We start from the raw sequence: 9,682 nt of genomic DNA on the forward strand, positions 1-9,682 counted from the left end.
TTACTTTAAAATAAAACATACGAAAGACACACCTTAAATATCAATTAATCATAGATATGTAAACGCTGAATAATTAATATAAAACCTATCATAAAGCTGGTTCATCCTTATAGGATTATTCAGAGATGCTAGTGCCAAAATATGGAATCAGGAAGTGAAGCCATTAAAGTCAAAATGGACCAAAAGTAATGTTAAAATATAGATGGAGATCATGCTTTAAATCCATAACTTAATCAAAAACGTTTTATTTTTTGTTTTTTTTTTATAAAAGTTGAATAAACGAAGTGTTAATATTACTAACCAGTGTCGCTATTCATAAGAATTAAACATTTAAAAGATTAAAATAAAATTAAAAAAAAAAAAAAATAAAGATAATAAAATGTTATCTTCTTCTCGTCATTAATATTCAAATATTTCCATCACTTATATAATGGTCTATGCCTGTTACAGAAAACATTTTTACGACAGAATGACTCATTTGTTGTCTAAGGGATGTTTAACATATCTTACAGGCGTGTTTCTAAGTGGTTAGAGATATGTGTATATCTGTGGGACTAGTGAAAACGCAACACTTAAAAATATAATACCTATCTAACCTCTCATAAAGATCTTATCTTAAAGGGACGTTTATTTGATAGAAGTCCACGTAAGGCTGCTGTTCACTCGGGTCGTCCTCACATGAGTGTACATTCCTGTACATGGCCATAATAATCTACATATATCCCATAATAAACAGCAGCAAATTGTTTACCTGTCGAAAAGATCCAGGTGTCAGCGACAACGCTTTACCCCTCAGTGTTCACTTCCATAGATATCGTTGAAACGTATCTCGAATTTATTTTGTTTAAGCTTACTTGTAATATTCGTTTACAGAGACAAATACATAAAAAAATCTGCTGCAGACGATCTACAACCGAAACTTAAAGGATTGTTATTAAAATCAACTAGCGAAAATTTACAGGTAAGACGAGTCTGAAACGGATGACTTCATATATATTGCGTGCATGAAACCAGACAATATTATACCTGTGCCGGTGTGCTGTTGATAAATATGTTCCCGCGGTAAGACGACCCATTTGTATGGCGGGGTGTGTCGAATTGTTATCTGTAAACACTGTGTATGTGTTGCGATCCCGGAAGTACAATTAAAGCTTTGGTGATTTAACCCACTGGTAATCACCACACACAGAACCCACTGGACAATTATGTGACCGAGACATTTTCTAGTGTCGACTTGGAGCAGATTTCCCATGGAGGAGAATACATGGTTAAAATACATTGCCAGTACAACGACTAACTACAATCAGTGTTGATGTTCACAGGTACAGCATGTTGTTACTATTTTCATTAACATAAACATTTGTCGTTAGTGAAGACATCGTGACAATAGTTTCATCAATTCAGTTGGTGGATTATTTGATCTAAAGTTGAAACAAATCATCAGAAAAAGAATTGGACAGTGTGTTGCTTTTTAAAAACAGTTTCCAACCATGTCCGATTTTAGCTGTCCAGTCCATGATGGACGTCCATGTGTGATGGCTTGTATTTCTTGTACGTATTTTTTCGTGTGTGATAAGTGTATTGAAAGCGAATCCCACCACGGACACCAATTGATGACATTCGATTCCGCGTCTAGATGTGTTGTTAAGAGATTATATCAAGAGCAGGTCGCTAATGCAGCCATTAAAAAACACCTGGAGTCTGATTTGGCGCAGTGTTTGGCGATAATTCAGAAGGAACAGGATTTATCCGACTGGAGGAAGCAAACAATCATAACAAAACGGGAAAGCTTGAAAAGTAAAATTGATTTTGTGGCAGATAAACTTCTTCAGCAATATGACCGGGAAGCCGCGGTGGTGCTGGATAAAATTGATGCTGAAAAGAAACTTATCGAAAATTCTATCTTATCTGCAGATGAGTTTCAAAAAGAGGTAGACTCATTGTTGACATGTGAAAATTCCGCGGATATAATTGCCATTGGAAGACTACTTGAACGTCCAGATAATATTCGTGGACCATTTCCAACGATTCCGAGATCAGTTTTACAGGATAGAGACCCGACAGAGGACGATATCAGACATTTGTTTGGGGATACAGTAGTTGAAAACGTGAAACTGTTATATCCATCGTTTTTCAATGAAGACGGTACATTTATCATATTAGAAAAATGTTTCGCGGGACCACAAACTCCTGGATCCACACACGAATGTATCTTGAAAGGTCATGAAGACGTCAAGACTCCGCATCCACTAACTACAGTAAATCCAGATTTTACTGAAAGTTCTTTTAAATGTCCCGAGGACACAGAGAATGTACGCCCACTAACTTCAGAAAGCCAAGATAGTGTTCTCAGTAAATCGACAAAGAAGGAAACCGAGTCTTTCCATGTCGTATCAGAAGATTTGGAAAGTGTTGCAAATCTGCCACGTTTGCCGTTGCTTGAGACAGAGATTTGTGATGACACCGAAATGGAATCAGAGGAGACAAACATAACACATGCATCTGACTCTGTTGGAAACCTTCCATGTCAAAACATGAAGAATTATGACAACTTCCTCCGTCTCTCTGATGATTTTTCTCATTCTGACTCTACTTTCGATGGATCTTTTTCTTCAAGTGTGTCCACACCTGCATACTGTTATTCTGACTATTTGCAGAGAAACGTGGATGAAAAAGTGTGTGATAAATCAAATGAAGAGGATGTCTTCGTTCCTACAGAAACCGAAACAGATGAAATATGTGTTAAACCTGAAATGTCGTCTTCTTTAGAAAGTCTTACTGTAACCTTTAATGATCACGAAGAGGCTGTTCAACACAATGACCAAGTAACAGATGGAAGCCCGAAGCAGGTACCTGCATGTTCTGATCAAGATGAGGATGTATTTTATCCTTCTATAATTGAAGAGCCATCATATTCCAATGATGACCAAAGCGATAACTCGTCATTAGGGAAGGTCATGGAGAGAGGGAACAGTTTTAAGCATAATTATTTTGAATGTGTACAGTTCGAAAAAATTGTTCCACGCGTTGTGGAGAATGGAGATTCAAAACCTGCCCCCAGCGATTTGGCTGGTGTTGAATTCGAACCGGTCATACTTCGTCCAAAATCGAAAAGCCGTGACCTCTTTCCTAGCAAGGAATTCCCAATTATGGAAAGAAAAAGCAAAGAGATCGACGTCGAGCGAACCAACGATAGGCTTGAAGGCAATAAGGACGATAGTGTCCTACCACGTGTCCTTTTTGATGACGTCAGTCCCTCTGTTCACCGTGTACTTCCAACATTAACTGACATGCGGAGGTCAGTGCCCGACACACATAAGTATAGAACAATGCCAGTGTCTCGTAAATCGTCTTTCCTTCAACAGGATCCTTCCGCAAGGCTGAAGCTTAAACAATCGTTCTCGATAGATTCGCCAGTGATAATTGCCTGTCCTACATCTGAAGGGCGTTGTTGGGTTTCGTCCTTCAATAGAGAAAATGAAATCGTACAGCTAAATCGGAGAGGTCGGGTGAAGCGTACGGTTCAGTTTGACACACTTGTCTTGGGAATGACTCTTTTGGACGCCAACCAGTTATTAGTTTGTTGCCGTGACGAAATGTGCATCAAACAGGTGTTACAGGATTTTCATGTTAGAACTTTCTTCAGCACTGCGCCTCTCAGGCCTTCCTACATCAGTAGCGGCTTCACCGATGAGATGTTCGTCACGCTTACCAACAAAACCACGTGGTCAATAGAGCATGGAACTACTTCCGTTGCTGTTAAGTACAGTGGCTCCACCTGCCAGGAAATGGCTCGCGCGCAGTTTGATGAAGACGGGGATGATCTTTTCTTTTTCCCCTCAAGGATCTGTTTAAACAGCAGATGTAGATCGGTGGTCATCATTAATTACACGTCCCCATCAATGAGTCACCTGGTGATGCTAGATCGTCACATGTCGTTGGTCTGTAGATACATAGATCACAACAAAGTCATTTCAGCCAAACAAACCTTGCCAAAGCTCTCGGAAAAGTTCTTCATCACTGACGTCACCTTCGACCCCTATGATAACATCATTATAGCGGAGCATTACACGAAAGAAATCCAACTTCTTGACCAGTCCTGTCAGTTACTGAGGGTCATGGTCAGTGAACAGGCCACTCCCTGGTCACTGGCTCTACACAGCAACGGTTACCTGTGGGTAGGCTTCGATAATGGATTGATCAATGTGTACAGTTCAAAGTTAAAATCCAAGCGTGTAGTGTCCTTACAAAGATCCATTCCGTCGCCATGGTGATGAGTTTTCTAACATATTTGCCAGTACATCAACTAGTAAAGAATTTATCATGACATATGGTCGTGGTGTCGTGTGAGAAGGAAGATCCGTTATATTTCTAACCAGAATTCGACATTTTTCTATATGCAGGAAGTGGTGTTGTGTTGACAGACCAAATATAGTAATGTTTTGACAAAGAGGAAATTGTCGAATTCCCAGAGAACAGAAATTCGTGGTGTACAACACAAAGGAAGTCAAGCTTTTGTGACTGAGAGGAAGTATTTTTTGTTTTGAAATACTGAAAGTTAAGGATCGAAGTATTCAGACAATTTTTCAGAAATCCTGTAAAATATACGAAAAATCATGTTATGTTGATTTACAGGAAGAAATGTTCTATTGACACACCGGAAGTAGTGTTTTATAAATATACATGAAAAAGGTTTTTATTGACACACCGGAAATAGTGTTATATTGATATACACAAAATAGTGTTATATGAATGTACCGGAAGTAGTGTTATATCAACACTCTGGAGGCAGTGATTTATCAGCCTACAGAAAGCAGATGAATTGCAAAATGGAATAATCGTAGTGCATCAATTTGCAAGAGGACACCGTGCTTTTGTAACCAATGTATCAAATTAACAGCCTGGAATTAGGGTTGTAACCTCGAGAGGCATATTTCAATTTCTGACAGCAATTTGAGGATTATATGGACCAGTGATACTACATAAACAATTAAATCATTTTTCAATATAAGACAGGAACTAATTTAAGTTACCTGTCTGGATAGTGTGTTCATTAGTAGACAGGATGACATGTTGTGTTGACACACAAAAAGATTATTTAACACTAACACTAACACGTGTTTTGCTGTTTTAAACGACTAAATGTAATGTGCTGACAGACAGAAAGTTAATATTGTGTTAATATCTATGATGTAGTGCTGTGTTGACAGACAGGAAGTCGTGTTATGTTGACAGTCAGAAAGCTGTGTTATGTTGACAGTCAGAAAGTCAATATTATGTTGACAGACAGGAAGTCGTGTTATGTTGACAGTCAGAAAGCTGTGTTATGTTGACAGTCAGAAAGTCAATATTATGTTGACAGACAGGAAGTCGTGTTATGTTGACAGTCAGAAAGTCGTGTTATGTTGACAGTCAGAAAGTCAATGTTATGTTGATAGACAGGAAGTAATATTATGTCAACTGTCAGAAAGTTAATGTTGTGTTGATAGACAGGAAGTAATGTTATGTCGACTGTCAGAAAGTTAATGTTGTGTTGATAGACAGGAAGTAATGTTTGTCGACTGTCAGAAAATTATTGTGGTGTTGATAGACAGGAAGTAATGTTATGTCGACTGTCAGAAAGTGATTGTTGTGTTGATAGATATGAAGTAAAAGACTATGTTTTCAGTAAGAAAGTAAACGATGTGTCGACAGACAAGAAGGAGTGATATGCTGTCAGTCAGAAAGTCAATGTTGTGTTGAAAGACGAGAAGTCATCTTAGGTTTCAGTGCTATGTTTTCAGACAGACAGGAAGTCAATATTGTGTTGACAGACAAGAAGTCGTGTTATGTTGTCAGTCAGAAAGTCAATATTGTTTTGACAGACAGGAAGTCGTGTTATGTTGTCAGTCAGAAAGTCAATATTGTGTCGACAGACAAGAAGTCGTGTTATGCTGTCAGTCAGAAAGTATATATTGTGTTGACAGAGAGGAAGTCGTGTTATGTTGTCAGTCAGAAAGTAAACGATGTGCTGACAGACAAGAAGGAGGGATATGCTGTCAGTCAGAAAGTCAATATTGTGTTGAGAGACAGAAGGGCATGTTATGTTGTCAGTCAGAAAGTCAATGTTATGTTGAAAGACGGGAAGCCATCTTAGGTTTCAGTGCTATGTTTTCAGACAGACAGGAAGTCAATGTTATGTTGACAGACAGGAAGTCGTTATGTTATCAGTCAGAAAGTCAATATTGTGTTGACAGACAGGAAGTCGTTATGTTGTCAGTCAGAGAGTCAATATTGTGTTGACAGACAGGAAATAGTGTTATGTTGTCAGTCAGAAAGTCAATATTGTGTTGACAGAGAGGAAGTCTCAGTCAGAAAGTCAATGATGTGTTGACAGACAGAAGGGCGTGTTATGTTGTCAGTCAGAAAGTCAATATTGTGTTGACAGACAGGAAGTTATGTTATGTTGTCAGTAAGAAAGTCAATATTGTGTTGACAGACAGGAAATAGAGGATATCTAACAGTGTCTTCACACTGTTAGATATTGTGTTTATTACATTTTTTATCAACAAAAAACCTACCCCGTATGCTAACTAGGCCTACAGCGATAATTTGTAAACAAAAACAGTAGTTCCCCCTGTCCAGGTGCTGACATATATGTCGGGCTTTCTGATTGGTCAATTATTTTGGTATTTTGTAATCATTGATTTGATTGGTCAAATCAGCAAAAGTGATATTTTAGTATCACTTTTATAGAATGAATAATTTTTGATATTTCACAGGTAAAAATGTAATAAATAGTGTTATATTGTCAGTCAGAAAGTCAATATTGTGTTGACAGACAGGAAATAGTGTTATGTTGTCAGTCAGAAAGTCAATATTATGTTGACAGAAAGGAAGTCGTGTTATGTTGTCAGTCAGAAAGTCAATATGTTGTTGACAGACAGGAAGTAGTGTTACGCTGTGTTGAAAGACAAGAGGTCGTGCTATTTTGACAGGCAGAAAGCCAATGTTTTGTTCACAGACAGGAAGTCGTGATATGTTGACTATCAGATAGTCATGTTGTTTTGACAGAAAAAATTGACAGACAGAAAGCTGTGGTATGTTGACAGTCAAAATGTCCATGTTGTATTAACAGACAGGCTGGCATGTTGTGGTGACAGTCAGAAAATCAATGTTTCTTTGACAGACAGAAAGTCTGTTTGTGTTGAAATATAAAATGTCAAAAATGTCATTATGAGAGACAGGAAGTGTTGTGCTGTGTTGACAGACAAGCAGTCGTGTTATGTTGAAATATAAAATATCAATAATGTTATTATGACAGACAGGAAGTTGTGTTGTGTTAAATACATTTATCATTACATCCCAAGGAAACCTATTTTTACTTGGACTATCAAACCAAATTCAAATTGATCATGTGTTCATGAAACGAAGTAATTATACAATATAGGTTCAATATTATGTAATATATATGTTATTTGACGTATAAAGGGATGAATAGATATACAGTTTTGTTAACTTATTTAAAAGAAATTAAAATCTAGAAAGGAAGGATGTTTTTGATGATCGTTGATTTCGTCAAATAATTCTGTACAAAGGCTACATATCAATTCTAATAAAATACATATCTATGCGTGTGTCATTAACTTAAAAACTACTTGTACAATGAATCTCGCCGTTCTGTTTATTTCATGATACAGTGTATATCTGTGAAGTGTAATTAAGGAAATTTATTTAAACTGTTAGTTATTAAACATAAACTGTATAATTATTATTTTTACTACAGTATTTAGCTTGTATGAATTTCAATCAAAATGTTTATTTTACACCCTCCCATTTTGACCCCCAATTTCCTATGAACCCACACAAAACCAGATGTTTTGAACATAAGACAAGCTGCAGCTGATCTTAAAGTATCTTCCTGTAAAATATTAACCTAATCACTGATTGGTCACAGAACGGCCCCAATTGGCACGCCTTCTTTAAACCAGTCCGTCAACATTTACGCATTGTGTAACCGCTCAATGAAAAAAACAGATTCACCGCATTTCCTTTATTGTTACCCCTGTAGTGAAATTTAAAAGTATTTATAGAAAGTACACAAAAAAAAATCACAAATAAAGTGTTTGACAATAATAAAACATGTATGTGTAGCATTCATTTATATATTCAACAATTTTACTGAGATGTAAATCGGTGTAGATATCACCTCCCCTTCCACACATGATTTGATCAGATATCGTGTACTCGTGGGAAGACAGTTTTATTGTGGCTGGTATACATGATAAAACTGTTAAAGTTGTGACATCATTTTACTTCCTAAACTTGTCTCAGGGTCTATCTGTACGTTGGAGGATATTACAGTTTGAACGGATTTAAATACTACGACTACTATATGTGTAAATACACTCGTGTCCATCACAGTTGTAGTATAGTTACCACATATGTGTTTTATGTTGAGGCAACTACACAGATACAATATATATTGTGATCCTAGAAATGTAAAAATAGATATTTAATATAACAATGGCATTACTATAATTGATATCGTGACTTTGATATCTGAACTGTATATACAGGATGCAGTGATTCAGACTGACAAAACAATCTAAGAGCAAAATTCAGTTGGTGGATCTCCCGATGATGTGGTTTAGGTTACCAATAATTTGTTCCGTTGTTTTCAAAGCGGATACATGACGTGTTTCAGTACCGGGTGACAAGTACAGGGGCCGTACAGGTGTCCCGACACTTTAACGCTAGCCTTCCACCTGGGTTACGAGTTCAAAACCTACGTGGGGCAGTTGCCAGGTACTGACCGTAGGCCGGTGGTTTTTCTCCGAGTATTCCGGCTTTCCTCCACCTCCAAAACCTGGCACGTCCTTAAATGACCCTGGCTGTTAATAGGACGTTAAACAAAAACAAACAAACAGTTGTACATTTACATTTAATATTACACAAATATTACCTGTTGTTTGTGTTTAATATATCATTTTGTATATATGTAGTATAGTTGGATATAGGTAATGTCCTAAAACAGGTAATACCCATCAGTAGTACTGTGCTGAAGACTCTTCATCTATAAACAACATTATACCATGGGCATGCCATGAACCCTCGTTACCGTAATAGCTTTTAATTGTATATAACACATACAGGCGGGTCTAGCTTTGTAATGTGTTTGGTATAAAGACAGGATATTGATCTTATGTTTGATGACACAAAGATGACCTACGATGAACAGTGAAGTTATATTTTAGCCAGAAAAAATGTCATGAAGCATAATAATAATAAAAGACGTGCATTCATTAATATTAATCGATCTACGAGTAAGCTGAATCAAGTCCAATTTTAAATGGCGATTAGATAAAACCACAAGCTGGAAAACTTAAAACAGCAATGTCATTATGATATTATACACATAATATTATACTTATATATATCATGTTCAGGAAATATAACGTAGAAAGAAGATACATATTAAACAATACACTTAGACGTAAATTTACCTTGATCAAATGATATCATGTTAGCATTATTACAGCAGACACAATTTTAAATATAGGGGATATCTAACATTTTCTTCAGTAACACCAAATATATTTGTCGTTACTGAAGATACCGTTAGATATTCTGTTTATTACACTTTTATTACAAAATATAGCCTGTTCAGTTGTTCACGGTGGAAAATGCAAGAAAAATTTTT

The sequence above is a fragment of the Pecten maximus genome, chromosome 12 (assembly GCF_902652985.1).
Source record: "Pecten maximus chromosome 12, xPecMax1.1, whole genome shotgun sequence".
NCBI lineage: Eukaryota > Metazoa > Mollusca > Bivalvia > Pectinida > Pectinidae > Pecten > Pecten maximus.